Below are 25,086 nucleotides of genomic sequence, written 5' to 3' on the forward strand. Positions count from 1 at the left end.
GAGAGAACATTCAAAAGTAACATTCCCACAATGTTTGCAAAATGATTAAATGGAACGTTCGCTTAACGTTTGTATAGCCAAGATAAAAATGCAAAAAAAAAGAAAAAAAGAGAACAAACATTTTCATAACTTAATGGGGACATTAGCAGAACCATCTCAGAACATGTTTTATTGTCCTGCAAGCCTTAGTAATCACTATTTGTTTTTTAAGAGTTAAGTTTTGAAATAAACAGCTGATTTCGCTTTTGTTCTTCTAAACAGATAAAAGATAAAGACTAAATCAATTGCTCAGTCGATATGAAATGTCATGGTCCGTATGAATCAGAAGGAGGTGTTTGATCTGGGATGTGCGGCGCGCGGCCATCCGGCGGCGCGCGGCGGAACTGCAGGTGCGCGCGTCAGTCTCGCGCGCACACACACACACACACACACGCGCGCGCGCGCGCACGCACACACACAAAGTCAGGTATCTCCTCTCCGCGCGCGCGCGTTTCTCTGTGATGCTCGCGTGCGTCGGACGCGCGGCTGATCGCGGCTGATTGTCAGTGTGTGGAATAAGACGCTCTTCATCCTCATCCTCATCCTCCTCATCGCGGCTGTTTCTGGCTGGAGTGACAGAAAGACATAAAACCTTCCTCCGGATACTCAGCGCTCCTCTGAAGGCTTTTGGGTGAGTCTTCATCATGCTCTTCATCTTTATCCTCCTCATCTTCCTCGTGCCCTAATGATGATTGTGTGTTTCTCTCGTGTGTTTCAGTCAGTGCTTTGTGATCTTCAGCGTTTGGAGTAAGTACAGATACTTTCACTCTCTGTAAGTGTGTGTTTGTGATCGGGACATTTGTGCAGAAACTCTTAGTGTGTGTGTGTGTGTGTGTGTGTATGTGTGTGTGTGAGTGAGAGAGAGAGACAGAGAGATAGAGTGTGTGTGAGAGATATGAGCTCAGACTCGTGAGTGTTGTTATGTCAGGTGTGTGTGTGTGTGTGTGTGTGTGTGTGAACCGGACATGCGTGCAGGACGTGTGTGTGTGTGTTTCAGGTTTGTTGTTGTTGTGGGATATCTGTGTCTCTTATGGTGATGATGATGATGATGATGATGATGATAAAAATGTCAGAAAAGCTGTAGTGAGACACAGATCAGCCGCTGTGAGTGTGAGATGAGCACAAACTTACATCTGATGAGTGTGAGTGTGTGTGTGTGTGTGTGTGTGTGTGTGTGTGTGTGTGTTCTGGGTCAGTGGTGCTGCTGCAGTTGGTCATGGGATTTCTGGGTCTCTGATGATGATGATGAAAATTGTCTGATCAGACAGAAAAGCTTTGGTGGGACACAAACTCCAGTCCCTGGTCCAAATGTGTGTGTGTGTGTGTGTGTGTGTGTGTGTGTGTGTGTGCGTTTATAATTCGGGACAAATTTGTCTCCAGAAGTGAGATAAATCTGTCAGAACCTCTGTCTGGGGTCGTTCTCATTTGGATGATCATCAAACTACATGCATTATTTATTTATTCAAAATGACAAAAATGAATGACTTTTGTTTAGTTCCCGTTTGTAGCATAAATAATTACCATCTTCATTAAAATGGCCAGAGGTTTGATTAATTGTGCTCGTTTGCATAAATAGCGGCGTGTGTTTGACGGAGTTTGTGGTCATCCTGAACTCTTGAGGACGGGTTTTGCTGATCTCAGTCGAATCTGTTCTCGTCAGTGTCTCGTGTGCTTTGTGATGTGAATTCATTATTTCTGTTCACATTAATGACTCTGAGCTCAATCAGCAAGCACTCTTAATTAAAGACAGCTGCTGCTCCGCACCTTCATCATCATCATCATCATCATCACACACTAAGACTTTACTCAGCAGTGGTGTCTGTGTTTTCTAGTGTTGTTGAGTGCGTCTGGACTGTAGTTGATCCGTTCTCTCCGGTTTGATGGCTTTTTTTGTAAAGCGGCGGCTTACAGAACAGTGGGATTTGGGACTGTGTGTGTGTGTGTGTGTGTGTGTGTGTGTGTGATCACGCCGGAGCGGCGGTGGGCTCGTGGATCGGGATAAGGCATGTTCTCTCCGTGGATAACGCCCACGGCTCTCTGCTCGGAGCGCTGGGCTGTTTAAAGCTTGAAGCGGAAAGAAAGATAAAAACTCAATTGGAAAATGTTTTTAGGGGAAGAGCTGCTAACGGCTCAGATGTTCATGCAAACGGCGAGAAGGCTGATGTTTCTGAGTTTGAGATGTGCAGCGCTTGCTGAGTCTGTGAACATCTTTAAATGTGTTTAATAGCACGTGCGGTGACATGAAAGCGTTCGCGTTTGAGCTCTATTTGTTCTGACCGTTTAAACGCCACAGCCTGAATATTTCACCGTGTGTGTGTGTGTGTGTGTGGGTTACTCTCATACCGCACACTCATTTTGTGCAGTTATGTCATTCTGTTGAGCATCAGCCCTCTCTCTCTCTCTCTCTCTCACACACACACACACACGCGCGTTTGTTTTAGTGGTTTACGGGGACTCTCCATAGGCGTAATGGTTTTTATACTGTACTTACTGTATGTGCTATTGTCCTACACCTAAACCTACCCCTTACAGGAGACTGTCTACATTTTTAGATTAAAATAAAAACACCATTTAGTATGTTTTTTAAGCCTTTTGATTTACGGGGACATAGGCAGTGTCCTCATAAACCACCTTCAAATTGTAATACCTCTGTCATACCTATGTTATTATACAAATTTTGTGCCCGTAAACCACAAAAACCAGTACAGGCACACTCTCTCTCTCTCTCTCTCTCTCTCTCACACACACTCTCTCTTTCACTCACACACTCTCTCTCTCTCTCACTCACTCACTCTCTCTCACACACACACACACACACACACACTCTCTGTTTATATTGGGGTGTAGTGACAGGTGATTTGACCTACTTGCTGTTTGACGTTTTCAGGATCTTCACTTCCATCATAAATATGTATGTGTGTGTTTCTGTTTCTCTCTGTGGAGTGTAAATGAGCAGCATCTGAGTAGCTCACACATTGGTGCAACATCTAAACCAAAAGCCATCTAAAACTTTTATTTTTGTATTATGATTATTAATGGAGATTGCCCAGTCCATTTTTTCATACTTGATTTGACTCTCCACTATTGCTGTACTTTGATTTTAGTTTTATTTTGTGTCAGTCTTTTCAGTTAATTAAAATTGGCAAGCCAAATATTTGTCATAAAAATAAACACATTAAAATGAAAGCATAACTGAAAGTCTATCTGTCTGTCTGTCTGTATCATATATGCAGGCAGAAAGAACAAATAATTAAATGAAATTATGTACATAATGAAAAAAAAAAAAAAATTGCTGAGGATCCTCAGGTTGAATATGGCAAGAGGCATCATGAGATTCTTTACATTTTCAACTGAAAACCAAAAGATAATAACAACATACTTTTATTTACATGAACATTTTTTTTTTCTCCACACCTGACAGATATGCATTACACATTTAAATGTAAGATTGTTGAAAAATAATTCTTATCAGGACTGTCAATTGAAAACAATTCTAATTAATTGCACAATGTTAAGTAATTAAATTAATGATGCATATGAATATTGGCTGAAAAAAAATGTAAATCAATATTTGTTCGAAGACAGTACATTCTTGTGACAGACAAGTAAATCAGCTGACAGACAAATAGTGTTTAGAAGTCAAAATACCCCCCCCCCCCCCAAGCATAATTGTTTGTTTGTTTGTTTATATTTATTGTAATTGCATTTGTCAATAAATCAAATAATTAGGGGGAAAAAATAAATTAGAAAAAGAAATAAATAACATGCAATACTTATTTGAAAATAGTCTTTTGTGCTTTATGGCGGGAATTTAATGAAGTTCTTAATGAAGTTCTAAATGTAGTCAACCTGTCAATCATCATCACAAGCGTATGTGAGCAGCAGTCGATGGCCGTCTCTGCAGCACCTCATTCTTATCCAGTTCTGTAGTCTGGGGTGTTTGCTCAGAGCTGGAGCAGAATCACAGGACTGAGCCCCTCCTTCAAGAACAGCGAGCCACATTTGTCAGGACAGGATGAGCAGATGAACTTGTGAAACAAGCAATGGGTTACTCGCTCCCTGCGTCATCTGATGACGTCATGCACGTCTTCCCCAGCGCTGCTGATCTGTGTGTATCTGTCACTTAATTATGAGCATTATTATTAGTGCTGATACGTTTCATTTGTCTGAGCTCTTTTCTCATCGCTAATGTTATTTTTTCTTGTTGGTTTTCATTGTCAGCAGCTAAGCTGCATCTGCTGTGGCAGTATGAATGTACTGTTATTTGTCATGCTAATAAAGCACATTAAAACTGAAACGGGGGGGTGGAGGTGGACGGCAGGCTGGTCTCACTGTGTGATCGACCATCTGCTCTCCTCGACTCGAGTGAAATAATGAGGAATGAGCGATAGCATGAAACAAGGATGAACAACGATGAAATCAGAAAGTGTGTGAGGACGGCAGGCGTGGATAGTCATGTTTCCGTTCACCTGCTCCACCTTTGCGCTGATGAGACTAATTAAACACAACCTCTACCTGTCTCTCTCTCTCTCTCTCTCTCTCTCTCTCCTATGACACACCGACATCCTGTCCATATGTTCTCTACACTCCACACACGCGCCCCAGCTGAGATAACTCCACCCACTAGCTAAGATGACTCCACCCATCCCATGAAATAACTCCATACTGCGCGATGACTCAGACGCAGTAGAGTGAGATAATCTTGGCCCGCTCTTCCTCGCTAGAGTGCAAGAGCTAGCGTCCCAATGGGTTGTGTGATTGTGTGAAGTTTGGCGTAGATGTCCGACTATGAACGAGTTTGAGGAAACACACATGATCATTTGGTGCCATCATCAGTGCTCAGGGGGTTTGGGTTCAGAGCAGATCCCATGAGCTTTATTCATGAGTGTCCTCTGGCAGTGGTGCCATCAGCAGTCCTGATCTCACGATGGAGGAAACAGACAGGATAAGATATGAAGAGATAGAGGCCTGTATCCAGACACATACAGGAATGATCATCTGTAGGAGACACCGAGGATGGATCAACAACCTGTGTGAGAGACATTTCCCCCAGAGGCTCTAGGTCAGACCCAGCTTGTTCATCGACTTCATCCTTCTATCTTTACCACACAGGTGAATTTCCAGTATGAAGGATGTCTGAAGTTGTAGTTATTAAATTGTTATCTTCAAAGATCCCATTTTGGCTAGGGTAAAGTTAGTTACGATGTGTTCACACTAAATGCGAATATAATTATCTGCGTGAGTAGATTACATACAAAGTCAATGCAAAGATGCGAATAGAGGCAAATTCGCTCCGGGTGATGCAAATGACACAAACGTGTGATATTCGGCTCATTCGCGTCTTCTGCACTAGTTCAAAAATTTCAACTCGAGCAGAAAATTCGCATGAATCGTTCTCGTGCAAGCCAATCAGCGAAGATCTTATTGACATGCCCAGTTGAATCAGAAAATGGAAGAGAGCATTATTGTAGCCGTCTGTTATGATACAGGTCTGGAGCATAGAAAACAATTCAAATCAGTTGTAGTGGTAGTTGTATTTTATTAGCATGGCTACAGAGATGCTGCTATCAATAATATATATATATATATATATATATATATATATAAAAAAAAAAAAGTAATATCAGTGTATATACAGTAATAAATTGTAACACACATTAATGCAGGATCAGTTGGCTTTCCCAGCAGGATTTCACAACAGGTACAAAGCAGGAATTGTACTTATCTCCACCATGGTTGATCGTGCTATGTTTTTATTCGTGTGAGTGACACAAAAAGTGTCCCGCACTGTAAAAAAATGTACTGTAGAATTTACAAGATGTTACTGGCAAAAAAGTTGCTAATAAAATCTTATAAAAATTATGTCAATTGCTGTAAAATGGATTATAGATGTCACGAATCTGGTCTGCACTTCCGTTCATTCACCACCAGAGGTCACTCGCTCACCACATTGACTTCTGTCACGGGGCTGACGAGACGTGAGACGTGCGGATCCATCTGCAGACTTTTGAGCAGAGACGTGGTCATAACAGGCAGGGTCAAACAATGGCAAACAGGTATAACATGGGCGAGACAAAGAGTAAACAAAGACAAGCGTGGGTCGACGATCGGCGTACAGTATCCAAAGGGGCGAGACAGGAGAGGTAATCCAAAACGTCAGTTTTCCTAGTCTTGCCTTGCCTAGCCCTGCCTCTGTTCGGATTGTTTCCCCTGCCTGGACTATAGCTAACGTTTTGGATTACCTCTCCTGTCTCGCCCCTTTGGATACTGTACGCCGATCGTCAACCCACGCTTGTCTTTGTTTACTCTTTGTCTCGCCCATGTTATACCTGTTTGCCATTGTTTGACCCTGCCTGTTATGACCACGTCTCTGCTCAAAAGTCTGCAGATGGATCCGCACGTCTCACGTCTCGTCAGCCCCGTGACAGAATGCTCAGCCCCGACGGAAGGAAAGTCCAGGGTTTAAATAGAGCGTGTGATCAGTGTATGCGTAGGATCGGGTGTGCGTGTGATTAGTGCAATGAGTGATTGGTGACAGCTGTGATCAGTAATGGGTGATGGGAGTTGGAGTCCATTGTGATGTGTGGTGTGAAAGTCAATGTGGTCAGCGAGTGACCTCTGGTGGTGAATGAACGGAAGTGCAGACCAGATTTGTGACAATAAATTAATACTGCAAAGCAAATTACAGTTAATTGCTGTATGTGTAATACAGTAATTTGTAGTATTTTTACAGTAACATTTAATTAAACTTGTAGTTTATCTCACTAAAGTACAGTATTTACCTGCCAACTAAAGTTGCCAATAAAATCCTTTAAATACCCCTAAATCCAAGATGATGTTTTAATAATTTAACAATGAAAATGCTGCAAATAATAATTTTAACAGTAAACTGTAAAATACTGATTTAAATGCATTATCATGAGCACTATCTTAATACATTTACAAATGAATAAAAACCAAGTCAAAGATGTTGCAAATAAATATATATTAAAACTGGCAGAAAGACATTGCAAGGCTTTTTCTGGTAAAAATAAAAATGTCAGTCTTTCAACAGTTAAAATCTTAACATAAAAATTACATAACATCACAAAATAACTACACATACCTATTATCTCACAAAAAATAAGCCATATTCTGAGTAGAACATTAACTTTCTATAAAAATGAAGGTCAATCAACAGAGTTTGTATAATTTTGGTTAAAAAGAGATTAAAATGAAATGCTGGAATCAACATTATACCACAAATTATGTTGTTTGAGCTTATGTTCTATTAAACTTAGAATATTCCTGCAACAGACAATTTAATAAATACTAGTGGTGGGCCATTATCGGCGTTAACGTGAGACTCTTATCGGGCGATAAAAAAAATATCGCCGTTAATCTATTCTCAAAGTTGGGTTGGGAGCTGGGTCTACTATATTACGCAAGCTATGATGACTTTCACCTTGATATTTTAGCGCGGATGTATACCTTTGCACTGTAGGGGGCGAGAACGAGTCTTCGAACCTGTATGTATGCGTGCTAACATGGATGCAGCTACGAAGCCGCTTCAGGGAAAATTTATTTTTAAGAAGCTTCCCAATGGAAATCGGCAAGTCATTTCTGTCTCTACGTTACATGGTCAAGCTCTCTGTATCGCGCGCACAGCGGAGTTCCGCCCCGGTTCGCACACACACACACACACACACACACACACACAAACAAACAAACGTAAGCGCACACACACAAGTGAGCACACTCCCACTCCTATTTGTAAATATTAAGCTGCAAAACGTCTATTTAAATATGACTTCTGTGTGTCTCGGTGTTAATGTATGGCGCAGACGCGCGGGTTTGTTCACTCATACAGAAGACCGCGTGACGCTTGCGGCGATATTAACGTCTGCCGCCTCACTAAATGAGGACATAAATACATGAACAACATCTCCAGAACTGCTCTGAGAGTCACTTCATGAGCATTCGAGCGTTTCATTTGAGAAAATCTATCCTCACGGCAACCCGTCAAAATAAAAGTTTGGTTTCACTGGAAGACATTGGGCAGAAGGTAATAGGCTACTACTACTAAAACTATTAAAACCTTATCTTTAAGGAATAATCATACAATGTCTTCAATGTTATTAGCAATATTAAATTCTTGATGACTGCTAGTTGTTTACTACTAGTAGTGAATTTATTCTGATCTACTTGGCAGAATTCAAATGAGCCATTTTAATCTAGATTAATCTAGATTAATTCCAAGATTACAGTGAGATTAATCTAGATTAAAAAAATTAATCTATGCCCACCACTAATAAATACATACTGAAAGTCCATCGACTTTCTGAGATGAGCGGGTTGTCCCTCTTCTCTGAGACCTTTCCACTTGTTTTGCCTCTGTGTATCCGTCATATATCCCGTGAGTGTTGTAATTCCAACAAAACAACATAAAAACAAGCAAAAGCTTTAGATGTTACACTTTATTTCAATAGTCCACTGTAGACATTCTACTAACTATAAGTAACTTTTTAAGTATATGTCAACTAATTCTCATTAATTTGTAACTACATGTCTACTAACTCTCAGTAGGGTAGGTTTAGGGTTAGTAGAATGAGTTGATATATTCTTGCAAAGTTTCTAATGGTCAGTATGTTGTATGTTGTGGACCCATCAAAATAAAGTGTTGGAAGATATTAAGCAGACGGTCTACTAATACTCTAATTGACATGTTGTTACAAAGTTACTTACTGTTAGTAGAATGTGTAAAGTGGACTGTCGAAATAAAGTGTTACCGCTTTAGAATAAAGTTCAGTATTGAATTAAACTAGCTCAATAAAATAAATGTAAAAATGCCACTTATGCAATACAATCAGCATTTACCAGTACTTAAACTAAATAAGTAATCTTTTTCACAAATGAAATTACTCGAGTAAAACATGTTACCTTTGAAATAATTCAAGTGTGCAAAAGACGCCTGCTCCCGGGACGCCAGACTGAAGTTGTATACGACTGCAAATCCAGACACAAAGTTGAGGTGTGAATTCACAACCATGTGACCCTCGAATAGGCCTAGTCAAAAGTCACCGGGTGCACCTGAAGTTAATACATATAAGCAATAATGTAACCTACAATACAGTATTTCAATATAAAATGTAATCTAAAACACAAGTTTATCAAATGATTTACAACAGAATTAATACATTACCTAATATAATCAGCTTCAGAGAGTCTTGAAGCATCAAACATTTCGGTAACACTTTATTTTGATGGTCCCTTTTTAACATTCTGTTGACTCTAAGTAATGTTGCAACTACATGTCAACAAACTCTCATAAGAGTATTAGTAGACTGTCTGCTTCATATCTGCTAGCTCTTTATTGTGATGATCTCCCAACAGACACTCTACTGACTGTAAGTAACTTTGCAAGAACGTGTCAACTTAATCTAACCCTAACCCTACCAGTCAACTAATACACTACTAACACTCTAATGAGAGTCAGTAGAAATGTAGGTGCAACATCACTTATAGTCAATAGAATGTGTTAAATGGACCATCAAAATAAAGTGAAACCAACATTTCTCCACATCAGCTGCTATTCTTTGCACCTACAAGAAATAATGAAAATTAACTTGTGATTTTATAAAAAAAATGCATTTACATAAACAAGACTAAAATGAACACCTCAAAAGGCATATATTTTCAAATAAACTCTTGCATTTGATTAATAACGTCAATTATTATAATACGTTGTAGAACTGTTCCACCAAATCAAATTAAATAATTTAAAATTACAAACTGTGTTATGACATTAATGTTTTACATTCATTTTTGAAATTACAAATAAGAAATGTTGGAAAAATGCAATGATACTTTTTAAACGTGAAACCAAACCGCCATTAGATATCAGCAAATAACTTAATGAGTGAGTCAATCGAGTCATTCAGTGTACCGATTAGTAAAAACACCGCTGAGTTTTGCTTTGATCTTTGTTTGGAACGATTTTCGTTGGTGAAATAGAACAACAGTCAATATTGTGTCTAAAAAGTAAGTAATGTTAACTAATTGTTTATTGAACTATGTAACATTTGCAATCGTGATAATCAGAAAAACAGCTTGCTTATGCTACGTAACAATATCATATGTAATAAATAAACTCAACAGTTTGAACATTTACCTCATGTTTCTTCAGTGAGTTTATGTGTGCCGTCAAGGTTATTTGTTTTGATGTTGAATGTAATATAATCAAAATCAGTCTCGTGTTTCGATGCTAGTTATTTTTTTTTTATTTTTTTTTTTCACTCAAGTTTTAATCAGGCTAACTTGTCCAATCGGGCATGTAAAAATGTCTTTCGCTAAAAATTGTCCTGAACAAGCTTTAATGTCGAGTACAACAACAGTGCCAATAGACACCATTTCACGTATTTTGCTGTTCGTCAGTTAGGGTAAACGTACCGTGACGGGAGGAGCCAACGACAGACACAGTGGGTGTGGCGTCAGGCCTCGGAGAGGCTTTTATTCAACAGAAACAATAAAATAAAGTGTCCAAGGGGGAAAAGTGTCCAAAATAAACAGGGGGTCTGGTGTCCTCGTCGTGCTGCTGGGCTTGTGAAGGAGGGCAGTGTTCTGGAAGGGAGGGTCCAGGTAAGGGGCGTATGTTGTATGTTGTGAACCCATCAAAATAAAGTGTTAGAAGATATTAAGCAGACAGTCTACTAATACTCTAATGACTGCTAGTTGACGTGTAGTTGCAAAGTTAGTTGAATGTCTAAAGTGGACTATCGAAATAAAGTGTTACCCAGGATTTTGCTAAATAAATATTATAGGTCATGTATTAAGTTCACACATATTTTAATATGAACAACTATTATTAACAATATCTATGAAATTATACTTTTTCTTATTGATGTCAAACTCAAGCTGTGTGATTTTCATAGTAGTGCACCCTTTAAACTCACCTTAGAATATTATGAAATCTTTAAAAATTACAGCACTGTAAAACCACAGACCAGCAATAAACTGTCAATTTATAATATCATGGGTGTAAAAGTACAAGCCAGTAATGCCTGTGAAGTAATATGTTAGCGTAGCACATGATCTTATACAGCTAGTCAGCTAACTGTGTTCTGTAGCATCTGCACTGTGTTGCTAAAACTATCTTTTGGATCTAATGTAATTATTTCCCACATCCAAGTTCCAGGTTATAATATGCAAAAGTCTGAACATTAATCTCTTAATTTTACAATAAGTAGTGAAACTTACCCAGACATCTAAAGAAATGCACACTAAAGGGCTCCTCTTTCAGTGAAAGTTTTTAGACAGCTTTCAAAATGGCCGCCAGACAGTGTGAACACATATAGTCTCATATCTCAGTGTGTGATGATCTGATTGACTTGAAATTACAGGAGGTATATACTGTAGTAACAAACACATCAATTGGTTAAGACATCAAGTATGATAATACATTATTTTTTTCTTTTTAAAATCTGAGCTCAAATATGGAAGTGTGCTTAATGGCTACGTTTACCTTATTTCGACAGATAGTAGTTACTATGACAATCGTTCGCACTGGCCATTACGTTAAAAGTTGGGTAAACACTACTTTAACATATTTACTTCGCATCTGGTGTGAACACACCATTAGTCCGCTGATTGTATAACCTGATTTGTTCGAGCAGCGACCCAAGAGTTCTGATATTTATCCCAACAGTAGTGTAATATTTCACTGGTTGCATGTCTTCACTTTATTAGCCTTCACATTGTTCCAGATCAGACAGTGGGTGCGTTTACATGGATATCAGTACATCATCTAATTGTTTACCTTATTCTGAATAAGACAAAATTGTGATCATTTAGAATATTCCTTGTATGTTCCTGTTTTACATGTTATAGTACATAGATCAATTAATGACATGTCATTACATCCCCAGGAAACCTCATCCAACGTTCCCTCCAGAATTTCACGTATCAACATACAGTTTGTCTTTGTTATGGTACCATATACAGTTTTGGGCGTTTAATTTTTAAATTACGAAAGCTTAATGTGCAGTTAATTATTTGTCATGCCATACATGCAAACAGACGACGGCGTTGTTGAAGCCATGCTCTTTTGTTTGCCGTCAAACAGGTGACCGCTGCCATGTGTTTATCCTGTCGCAAAATGCGGCAAAAAGTCCTACACAATGGTAATAGTGTGATTAAGGTGTGTACATGTCTATAATGTGACTGAAATAGGAATACTCCACGTGTCTTAATTCAATTTGTGTCCGAGTATGACTTCAGCTGGATCAAGGTAATCAAAAATCTGTTTACATGGTAGATTCTTAATCAGAGTATTGTCTTAATCGTGTTAACATTGGAATATTGAAAGTCGTTGCGTCAGTGTTTCTTCTGACTCTATGATCACTTGGGACCTGTCCAAAACATCACACTTCATGTGTTCTTGTGGACTTGGAGTTGGTCACCACAGACCCGTGTACAATAGGTGCACAAAACCGTAGAGCAGTGGTTCCCAGCCTTGTTCCTGGAGCCCCCCAAAACTGCACAATTTGCATCTCTCCTTTGTCTACCTATTTCAGGTTTTGAAGTATCTGCTAATGAGCTGATGATCTGAATCAGGTGTGTCTGATTAAGGACACATGGAAAACATTCTGTGATGGCGGGGCTCTGGGATTGTGGTCGGGAACCCCTGCCGTAGAGTGTCCTATTTGTCATTGTAGGATTCAGAACGGTGCTCATACTCTGTGCACTCTCAATGCAGCCTCAATGCACACTTCTGCCATTCTTATAGTGTGGCAACATCTACCTGACAATCAAAGCTCCTAAAAAGTGAAAGTGCGGGTTGCAAGGACTTAGGGTGCCATTTGGGACAGGGTTTCTTTCACTAGTGATCGGTGAGCAGGAATCAGAAAACCTGGAGTAAATCTGAGTGATACAGAGCGCTTTGAGCAGGAAGGAGTGCCTCTATGGTCTGTTTGTTGCTTAGCGACACAAAACTTGGTGCTTTGGGGTCTCAATATTTAAGTACTCTATATGAATTATTTGTCTCTATAACTGTTACATAAAAGGCAAAGCCAAATATTGCAATGGTGATTTCTCCCATGCTTGCTTTATGCAGGAATCTTAAAACAATCTTCTGATTACCATCTCAGAGCTTCATGCAGGCAGCAGACAGCGAGTCAGCTCAATTCTGAGACACAGCCCTGCTCCCAGACTGGTGAAACTTTCGAAGCATCTTGCGGCACACATGGAATGACCTGAGCTGTCACTTGTGCTACTCCCCACCTGCTCAGACACACACTTCTGCAGTCTCACAATCTGTGGTCTGCCTGTCAGGCGGCGTGCGATTCGTCAGATCATGGAAGTGTCCACCTGCATCTCTTTCTGCAGAAGTCAGTCAACAGTCCTCACAGTTCTGTCACCATGTCCAGGTGTCAATTTTGGCAGCATTTCGATGACAGACAATCCAGCTTGATTCTGGGCTCCAGTAGGAGGTTTGGTGGGCTAGAACAGAGGCTTACAGATACGGAGAGCCTGTGGTACTAGTCCTCCATCATTAGGGATGGAGGTGGACCCTCCTTTTGACACCAAGATCAGGGCTCCTATTCACAAAACATGTTATCTTACCACTAAGAGTTCTCCTAAATAGCAGTAAAAGGTTTTAGCTAAGAGTTTTCTCTTAAAACATATTCACAAAGCTGCTGAGACAAACTTTTTTACTAAGGAATAGAGAGAAGTCTTCAGCTCAGAGTAAATAAGGGCGGGGTTTACCTCGTTGGTATGGATTATGTCAGCATGCTTATTAACTATGCTCGCAGTGATTGGCTGAAAGTCTCTGTCACAGATTTATTCATATAAATATTGTAGAGCGCAATATTATGTTGCCGTATTCAAATAAAGATTTTAAAATGCAACTGTCATATGTTCAGCTAATAGTCAGCCTCTTACAGGTATGCTTCTCGTACACAATTAGTGAATATACATATAAACAGCCTTTAATTAACAGAATAGAGTAATCATGGCTGATAGTAAGACATGCAAACGTAAAAAGAAAACCAAACTGGACGCAAGAACATCTGTTACTACTTGCCCAACTGGTTAATGAAGTAAGTAAGTACATTTTATTTATAGAGCACTTTTAAATTCAGCTTACACGGACCAAAGTGCTGTGCAAAACAATCATATAATACAGTGAAATATAAAATAAAACAGAATTTGAATTTTAAAAAAAAATGAAAACCAGGATATAATCAAAAGAAAATTTGGAGTAGGGATAACCTCCAAACTAGGGGTGCAATGGATTGTAGATGATCCGTGATCCGTACTGACCAGACCCCACGGTTCAGCATGCATGTGATTCACGGGTAAACTGTTAAGTTTAACCGTCATAGAGTGAAAGTTTATCATTTGCACCGATTTGTCTTTCCAATTTACCCATTCAAATAATTTTAAACCATTCAACCAAAAGAGAACACGCGTGCTGTGATTATTATTATTTTTTTACCTCTGCTGAGCACACCTGAAGAGAGAGAGAGGCACGATTCACACAGATTGATTCCTCTTTCACTTCTCTTTGAACGGAAGCATACAGACAAACTTATGTTTAAATACCCATTTTGGCAAGTATTCTGGTAAACACAGTCAGTTATGTCTTAAGTGAACCGAAACAGCTGAGAAAGAAACCGGAAGTGTGTCAGTGTTAGGTATGTGCATTTGGTCTTAAAGAGACAGCAGCCCATAAATACCTGCAGTGAAGAGCACTATTGTGTTATATTACAATTATTGCATTTCTGCACCTGAATACTATTGTTACTGACTTTATTATGTTGTATTCGTCTGTGCTTGTAATTTGTGTAATTGATCTTGTTTTATTACTGACCTTATTACTTCAGCTAGTAGTTTTTGCTGTGGTATAGAAGTACTTAAAGTAAGCTTTCAGTAATTAATAAAAAACAAACTTTTTGTGAAAGTTTTGTGATCCGTTGCACAACCTCCAAACCAAAGGTGATACCTTTTTAAAAGCTCATTATGGTCAAATGTTTCTAAAATGTTTACGTTCCGAGGCAGATTGCTGCCAACAGCCATTATAGGATAGTTTGTGACTTAGGAGTCCTCTTAACTGCTCTTAACGTTTCACAGATTTAGGATCTAGTTTTAGCGCTAAAACACTTTGTGAAATACTCTTAGAGCAAAAATGTAGGAGTCCTAAATTTAGGACTGACACGCCCATTATTTTTAAGATTTTCTCCTAAATCAGCCAGTTATGAACTACTTTTAGCCTTAAGATGTTTTGTGAATACGGGCCCAGATGTTTTCTTGAGCTCAGGGACTGTTGTTAAGCAGGTGAGGGGATAGATGTCATCTGGTCCCAAGCTCCTAATGGAGACTCACTGTTCCGTGTAGATCCTCTTTGGGCCTCATGCCAAACTATTAAAGACATGGTTTAGTTTGGTTTGCTTCAGCCGTCAAAAATGTTAAATAAATGGTTCAGCTTGGTGGGTATTTCTGATTGCGCCTCTGCAAGAACGGCTGTACTTTACTCCTGAGCAGCTTGCCTTCTGCTCTGTTTCTGGAGGCCTTGATGTTTTATCTTCTGGTTTACATTCGCTTACGATTCTCTCCATGACCCCTCCTAAAGTCTCTCTGCTTATTCAGTAGAGCCACGACTTGCTGGCAGTGAGAGCGTATGTTGTATATACTCTCAGAATAAATGTGCAAAAGCTGTACCCTTAGAGGTCCAGTACCCTCAGAGGGTCATCTTTGTACCCTGTTCACTCCTAAATGTTTAAAATAGCACCATGAGGGTAAATAATGCTACTTTAAGAAACTAATATGTACCTTTCAGGGGTAGGCAAGGTACAAAGTCATCCCTTTAAGGGTACTGCCCTAGGGCAAAGCTGTTATTGGCCTATTCTGAAAGGTACACTTTTTGCATGGTGCAGAAACAGTCCACTCATTAAGTTCCTCATGGTCACAAGACTGCTGACTGTTTGTTTAGACACTGACTGAAGCAAGAAACAAGTATAGTATAGAATACATCTTCTGGCAGACTGCAGTGAGGAAACTGGTGGAAGTTCAGCTGATTGACCCTAGAATACAGCTAGCAGAACTTGGGAAACTTCTTAACAATGCTCTGGTAGCTATGTGGAACACCTTAGCAAGCACCTAGCATCTCGCTAATAACCACTACAGACGTTTTAGCAACGGCCTGGAAACCCAGTAACTGTTAAACCGCTCTGGTCTGGTCTGAACTGTCACACATAACCTTTAGATGCTCTATCGATGCTGGAGCAGAAAAAGACCCTGTTTCCACAAAGTCTCAAAATGTTCAATTTTCAGACATCTTTGTGGATATGAACACAATTTGTCTTGAATTTATTCTCTTTTTTTATTATTTTTGTGGTTAATTTGTGCATCTGAACACCCACTGCTTTCTTCACAGTCCCACAACTGAGACTTTTAGACTTGACGGATTTCCTCTGTGATTTCTGTTTATTATTTGTTTTTGTTGCTCACCAGCAGACAGAGAACAAAGTGAAAATGAAATAAACTATGGATATATAAAAAAAGAACTGTAACACACCAAGAAGTGTTTTGCAGGAGTGCAAATTAAAACAGCATGAAAAATGACATCCTGATGATAATAGTTAAAAAATGCTGGGGTTTTACACAACCAATTAACAGATGAGTTCATGTTTTAACAGCTCATAAATCTGAATTTTAAAAGCAATAAAAGTTGGGATCTGTAGCTGAGCTGTAGCTGACATCAGTGTCAGGTCTGTATTAAAATGAATTTTTGTAAGCGTCTGCCTGTTTTCTCATCCCGAAGTAGTGATAATAACCCTGTATCCTCAAGTCATATTCCTTCAGATAAATAGGTCTCTCAGCTTTATTTAACGTATTTTATCAACTTCAAAACCATTCCACACAATTATGCAGATTTGCCTCCAAAACCAGAGCAATAATAGTAGACTTCATCTGGACCTGCTGGTTAGGAAAATTTACCTTCGGCCAGAATGTCATTTAATTGTGCCATATTTTGAGCGCAAAATACACAAACATTGTTTTTTGCCCATTCTTGCGGAAAAAGTCTAACATTTACTTTGTTAAAACTGAGAGCAGATCTCCTAAAGACTAGAGCCTGAGCACATCGCAAACACTTGCTTTAAATAAAGAGATAACAAACATCTGCTGTAAAATCTCTATTGTACGCTGGAGAACTCTTCACCCCAGAGGAGCACAGAATGCAGATTCCTGAAAACTCCTGCTTCCGTTCGCACGATCCTCTTCTCTCAGCAGAAACGCAGGATTATTTAGCAGTTCATTATTCAGAGATTCAGCTGAAAGCACACACACACAGGTTTATATGCCCTTCGACATCAGCAGCATGATGTTTTCTTTATCTCAATGCTCTCGAGGCATCATTAACCTGCATTCAGTCTTTAAAGGGTGACGGACACTGAGGTCAAGGGCTGAGCGGATTAATGCCCACACTTTCATGTCTGATGTGACCTTTGACCCTGGAGGACACACTCTGTTATTATCATCCACCACATTATTAGATTGGCCATTGATGGCAGAGTTTCTGTAATTAAAATTATTTCACAGATCTAGCTGTCCTTGTGAAAAAGAAGCACACTTTGTGTGATGAGTAATTATTTTGGAAATCTGAACATACTTATATAGTGCAAACTGAATGTAACATTTTCTGATACTTTCTGAGAACTGCATGTTCTTTGCAATTAAATGTATTATAGTTCAAATTGATATTAAATGCAATTAGTAGGACTTAAGTACATCTTTATATGCAATTTCATAATTACTTCTATTGTCTTTAAAATATGGTTGATTTGCTGATTGTACTGACAAGCATTTATGATCAACTAAAATATACTTTAATGATAGTTATAGTGTAATGTCATGTATTTACATACATATGTAAATGTAGTGCAATTTAATTCATTTAAAATATAAATTTGTAAAATGTAAAGCCGAATAACACATAACAGTTAAAATTATAATCAAGTGCTTTACATGTGCTTTAGTATGTTAGTCAACACATGTCGTTAAGTAAAACTTTGAATTTATTACAAAATTGCACTTTTTAAAAGTGTACTTAAGTGTGTTTGGAGCAGTCGACAAGTGTCTCTCTCTTGACTTAAGTGGCCTTTCATTTCATTAATATTGTATTATCTCCAAGTACAGGTTTGTAAAATTAATTTTAAGATTTGAAATACACTACAAGTGCACATGCAGTGCAGTTAAAGGGTTAGTTATTAATTAGTCACCCTCATGTCGTTCCAAACCTGTAAGACCTTTGGGTAGCACTTTATTTTAATGTGTCCTTGTTACGCATGTTACATGCACTTACTATTATAATAACAATAAATTATGCACAGTTACATGCAAGTAACCGTAAACTAAACCCTAATCCTAACCCTAACCTAACCATCCTATATAGCAAGTGCATGTAGTTAATTCATATTACTCAGTACTTAAAAGTATAATTACACTGTAACAAGGACACCTTAAAATAAAGTGTAACCGACCTTCGTTCATCTTCAGAACACAAATGAAGATATTTTTGATTAAATCTGAGAGCTCTCTGACCCTCCATAGACAGCAAGGGTACTACCACGATCGAGACATTGGCAAAATAGTCAATGTGACATGTGCATGCTTTCCTTTAAGATATTTTTGATGAGAGCCGAGATCCGAAAATGCATCGTTTAGATTCAGCTTTCGGATCTCGGCTCTCGGATTTCATCAGAAATATCTTCATTTGTGTTCTGAAGATGAACGAAGGTCTTACCGGTTTGGAACGACATGATGGTGAGTAATTAATGACAGAATTTTCATTTTTGGGTGAACTATCTCTTTAAGTGCACTTTTTCACAGGGGTCAAAACAATATTCAGGTCTGCTGGTGAATATCAAGTTCGCTTCCTTCAAAAAAACACTTGCTATCTTTCAAACATTTCAGATATTTGAAGCTCACAAACTTTGTCAAATGCTGCACCTAATTCTCCCTCTCCAGCTCTGATTGTATCAGACAGACGGAAGGTGGGCCAATCAGAGATGAGTGACAGTCAGTGATGATCTGAGACTCCGGCAGTCCTGAGTTCAGAGCGGATCAGAATTAACGTGAGTTATTAGAGTAACACACACGCGTGACAGAGCTGATCTGCGTCCCGCTGTCGTGAGGGGGGTGTGTGTGTCACGCTGGGAAATGTAATTTCACTTTGACTCTTCTATCTGGTGTTGAAGGGAGTCATTCATCATCAGACTCAATGAATAACACATCACAACACAGCATCATTACTCACATAAACACACACTGTCTGTCTCACTCTCTCCGTCTCTCTGGATGGAGGACGGATCACCGCGTGTTTCGGAGTGAATAAATCATAAACATTTGCTCAGAAACTCTCTGCAGCTCTCGTCTTAAAAGTACTTAAAAGTATATTTTTTAAAAAGTGCAGACAATGTAATATGAATGAAATAAAAGGCCACTTAAGTGACTTAAAGAGACACTTTCATGACTGTTTCTAAATACACTTAAGTACACTTTTAAAAAGTGACCTTTGTAATAATGTCAAAATAAAAGTTTAAAGTACATTTGAAATGATTTGTTTTAATATTTTGATGTTTAATGTGTTTTGATGTGAAACATGCAATAAAATATTCACAAAGTATATTACTTACGTAAGTGCATTTTAAATCATGGCATTTTGATAACGTTTAGTCATGATTTAAAGAAGTACACTTATTATATGTTTTAATGTGAAATTTAATCTTTAATAGATGTCCATTTAATTGCAATTAACATGCGGTTAAGTCTGAAAATATTACACTCAGTTCACACTTTTGTGAAATAAAATGTATTATTTTAAACTTTATTGTTTTTGCAATACATCTTAAATTATATGTTTGAATGAGCTACTCTCGTGCTTAATTTATTTTAATGTTAACTTTAAACATTTGCAATTAACATGCATTTAAGGATAAAAAAAAACAAAAAAACATTCAGTTCACATTTAAATATATTCTTTTTAAAGTACATTATTTCTGTACTCTTTTGAAAGTATGCTTAAGTGCACTTAATGACTTTATTTTCTTTCTGGAAAACAAAAGATGTCTTCAACCAACTGTTTTCATGCAATGACTGTCGAGATGAAAAAGACGACACAAATCTTCCCCTCCTCTGAAGCTCAGAAACGCCTCATGCTATCACATATGATGTTTAACTTCAGTCTCAGCTGTAAATGTGTCACTGAACACACGACCTGTTTGTGTTTCTCGACTGAGGTATGGGATGAGCTGCTTTTCTGTGGTAATCGGCGACAGGACAGAAACGCTAAACCTGAACGTTCCTCTAAACTCCTCTGATCTGTTTGTGTGTTTGAGAAGTTCACGCCACAAATGTTTCTATTTTTGCTATCTCTCATGAGAATGAGCATGAAAAATGCATTGGTTTTCTGAGCCATTTTATCATCAGATCTGAGGATCCGTAGAGAAACACACAGCCCCTGAACACATGAAGCTGATCTCAGATCATCATCTGACCGCTGGACAAACACTGTCAACAAATTACAGCTAATCTCAGCGTTTAAACACATTATCAGCATACAATGGACTCTTTTCCAATTTTATAAAGTATAGAATTAATGTTCAAGTATTTATATTGGAATTGACTCTAATAAGACCATGTGCCATATAAAAAAAAAAAAACAAGTAGATTTATATATTAATACCCATACACAGACCACAAAGCATGACATAAATGATTGGTTCAGCAAATCAGAAAATTCACATGTTTGTTACAGTATTTTTTATATTATTTGGAGATGATCAAATGTTCAGTTTTGAGTACATTGTCATCATGTTTTGCTGCTCTCTGATAGTCAAATCAAGGTGTTATTTTACTATTATTTTTATACTATTATAACGTTAATTTAGATTTTGAATAATCTTTTATTTTTACAATTAATTAATTTTTTTTTTAATTATGTTTAGCTATTTTTATTTAAGTTTCAGTCATTTTAGTACCTTAATTTATTTTTATTTGGGCTAGTTGACAAGGCAACATTTGTAATTTTTATTATATCCCCCCCCTTAATATTTGTATTTTATTTTATTTAAATTACTGATTTTTATTTATTCATTTTTTTTTTAAATAGGTTTTAGTTTAGTTAATGATAATGGTTTGAGAAGCCCTTGAGCTCTGTTACCTGAATCTAGAGATGAAACTGTCCGAGTAAAAAATGTTCAAATTATGATATGAATGATTTATTTTATTGAATAGTTTAAATCAATATCCTGTATTTGAAAATATGTTATGAGCATCTGCATTCTGCAGTGAGATTCATGAGATCAATGCCACAGAGCAACAAAACGATTCAAAACTGCTAATAACCACATTAAATGGAAATATGTAATAGTGTTTTTTTTTTACCAACATGAGGTTTAAAGCTCAGTCGGTAATTATAATCCATATTATTTATTTTCTCAAGTGGACTTATAAGAAATGGCTCCATTGACCCCTGATGATCTTAATATGATAGTCATCTGAGAAACGGTGGACTGTATTCACTGCGATATGAATGTCCTTTCACTGACACACGTTACACACTTACATTAGTTTCATTGGGGGAATTAAAACTCTGAGAAAAAAAAATAGCCTAATAAACTAGAGACTACAGGACCTGAAAATAAGAGCATGCATTAAAAAAGAGTTAATAAGAAGAAACTGAGAGTGAAAGAGAGAGTCTTGATAGATGCTCAACTTGAGAACAGAGACTGCAGATTTAACGATATAAAGTGACCAAAATGAAAGAAATATCCTACCCATAAAACTGATGCTTTGGTCTGTGATGACTCGCTAAAACTCCTCAGTAAACCACTGCTTTATTAATAACCTCAGAACAGACACACAGAGCGAGGCGGGTCTCTTGTACTGCTGTCTGGCATGAATAATTTGTGTACGAGACGCGTTTCATGAACTCACCAGCACCTCTGATATCACCGGCGCTCCGCTCTGAATGCTAACGGCGCAGTGGATTGTGGGACATTTGTGAGGAGCGTCTCTGTTACACCTGAACCCTGAACTCCTCTGTAACGCTGCTGCATTGATCTGTGACTGTCGTCTGGAAACTCGAGCCTCCTGCTGGATTTGTCTGGAACAGCATCTGGAGAACTGGATGTATGCAGATGAGATCTGTGAGAGAAGCAGCCGATCGATCGCAGCTCAGAGCGTCGCCATCCATCACACACACTTCATCTGTTACCGGACGTTAAATCTGAAGAGCAGACACCGATGTGCTTTAGCCAGCCAGCAGTAAATAACATTAGAGAGCAGCTGATGGGATGCAGAGAGAAATCAGCAAGCAGACTTGACACGTATTAGCATATTCAAAAAGCACATATTATTATTATTTCATATCACAGTCTGTCTGAAGAGAAACTGTAATATTCTCAGACAAGCAGCTCTGCGTCCATCAGAAAACATGAAGCTCGTCGATCAGAAACTGTAGAATCAAACACAGTCAGAGACTCTGAACGGCCTGAAATAAAAGTGCAGCGTGTTTCTGAGATTGCAGTTCTGCAGGAATTGTTCCTAGGGGAAAAAAGAAGTGCATACTTTACAAAAAAAGAGTATTTATTATAGAAATAATAGACTTTAAAATTGTATACTTAAGTGTGAACTGAAGGTTTTCGGACACTTAATTGCATCTTAAATGTACTATAGTTTAAATTTGTGTTAAATGCAATTAAAGCTGAACTTAAGTGTTTTGACCCACTTAAGTAGGACTTGAGTATCTTTATATGCAATTTCATAATTACTTATCGTCTCTTTGAAACATGGTTAAAGTTCTGCTGAAGGTACTGAAAAAAACATTCATGATCGATTAAAATACACTTTAATGATATTTATATTGAAACTTGTGTGTCATATATTTAAATATTTGTAATGATGAAGTTGCTATTAAATACTGTTAAAATCTATTAACTTTAAATGTAATGTTGAATAACACACTGCAGTTAAAATTATTATCAAATCATCACATCAGAATAAGTGAACTTCTTCTTTAAAACACCACAAAAAGATTATTAAAACATTGATTTAAAATGTACTTTAAAATTACAATTTTGATTTTACATTATTACAAAGGTAAATATTTAAAAGTGTGCTAATGCGTGTTTAGAAACACAGTCATGAAAGTCTCTCTTTAAGTCACTTAAGTGGCCTTTTGATTCATTCAGTTTTTTAATATACTTGTAAGGTACACTACACGTACGCATCCAATGCAGTCAAGTACACTTCTGGTAACAATTTATTTTAAGGTGTACTTATTACACGTTACATGTACTTACTATTATAATAACATTAAATTATACATTTTTAAATGCAAGTAACCCTAAGCCAAACACTAATCATATAGTAAGTACATTTAGTTAATTAATATCACTCAGTATTTAAATATGATCTATAGTAATTCCCATAAGCCTCGTGTTCTGTTCAGCACTATTAATGCTGTTTTGAATACTCCCCAATCTACCTGCCTCCAGTCCTCAGCCACGATGTGTGAAAAACCGTTTGTACTGTGTGTCCTGCTGTCTTTGATCAGTTTGAAGTTGTATCCCTTGCATCTTTGTGAGATATTATTGGTAAGATGAAACCATCTTCTTGTAGCCTGGACATTATCCCACCTCAAATTCTAAAAAAGACTTTTGAAACTATTGGATCCAAAATTCAATCTATTTTAAATAGCAGTCTTACCTCGGGAGTGGTACCTCAGTCATTTAAACATGCAATTGTGGAACCAGTGATTAAAAAACATAATTTGGATTCATCGGTCCTTGCAAACTTTAGGCCCATTTCAAAACTCCCGTTTCTCTCCAATATACTGGAGAAAGTTGTATTTACACAACTGTACTCATTCTTAAATTTGCATGGTCTCCATGAGGTATTTCAGTCTGGTTTTAAATCCCTACACAGCACAGAGACAGCCCTATTGAACGTTTTTAATGATCTGCTTCTTGCCACTGACTCAGGTGACTATGCTGTTCTTATGCTCCTAGATCTCACGACACTGTAGACCATAACATCTTGATCTCTCATATGGAGCATTGTGTTGGCATTAAGGGTACTGTGTTGGAGTGATTTCGATCATATTTGTCTGGCAGAAGCTTTTCTGTTCGCCTTGGGGATTTTATGTCCTCTTCTGCATGTCTCTCATGCGGGGTCCCCCAGGGCTCCATTTTGGGGCCTATTGTATTTTCTTTATATATACTTCCTCTAGGAACCATTTTCAGGAAGTATAATATTTTGTTTCATTGTTATGCAGATGATACACAGTTATATCTGCCATTGAAACAAAAACATCCAAATTCTATAGCACCATTGTTGTGTTGTCTTGAGGAAATTAAAGCCTGGATGGCAGTCATTTTTTTTTTTAATTCAATGAGGATAAGACGGAAGTTATATTGTTTACTCCAGGGGGTGCTTGTGGGTCTCCTGACCTGGATTTAAGTATTTTAAAACCATTTGTGAAGCCCTCTGTAAAAAAATGGGTGTTTTAATGGATAATGGTTTTAAACTGGATAAACAGATCAATTTGGTAATTAAATCAATTTTTTTTTTTTCCAGCTGAGGCAACTTTCTAAGATTAAATATTTTCTGTCTTTTGATGACTTTGAAAGAATTATACACATTTCCATTTCATCCCATCTTGACTACTGTAATGGACTTCATGTAGGCATTAGTCAGGCCTCCCTCACCAGACTGCAGATGGTTCAGAATGCTGCAGCTCGTTTGTTAACGGGAACACGAAAGCGGGAACATATTACTCCCATTTTGGCCTCTCTTCACTGGCTTCCTGTTCGTTTTAGAATTGATTTTCAAATTTTAATCTTAGTTTTTAAATCATTAAATGGTCTGGCACCAAAATATCTTTCAGACTTAATACAGCCATATGCTCCGTCGAGGGGACTTAGGTCCGCTGACCATTCACTGTTAGTTGTCCCTCATGTAAGGCTGAAGAGCAGGGGTGACCGTGCGTTTGTAGTGGCGGGC

At 37.9% G+C, this 25,086-nt stretch overlaps 1 protein-coding gene across 40 annotated transcripts in view; it reads left to right on the forward strand.

The window, feature by feature from the left end:
* Positions 1-470: 470 nt before the first annotated feature.
* Positions 471-25,086, forward strand: part of LOC131543457 (receptor-type tyrosine-protein phosphatase delta) — a 336,697-nt gene continuing 312,081 nt past the window's right edge. For 21 of the 40 annotated variants that reach the window (XM_058780793.1, XM_058780808.1, XM_058780795.1 and 18 more), the window contains exons 1-2: positions 471-670; positions 758-786. The gene's annotated coding sequence lies outside the window, so the exon portion shown is untranslated. The remainder of the gene's footprint in view (positions 671-757; positions 787-25,086) is intronic. The other 19 variants (XM_058780817.1, XM_058780810.1, XM_058780811.1 and 16 more) reach the window with 4 other exon arrangements.

This window comes from Onychostoma macrolepis, chromosome 07 (assembly GCF_012432095.1).
Source record: "Onychostoma macrolepis isolate SWU-2019 chromosome 07, ASM1243209v1, whole genome shotgun sequence".
In the NCBI taxonomy this organism is placed as follows: Eukaryota; Metazoa; Chordata; class Actinopteri; order Cypriniformes; family Cyprinidae; genus Onychostoma; species Onychostoma macrolepis.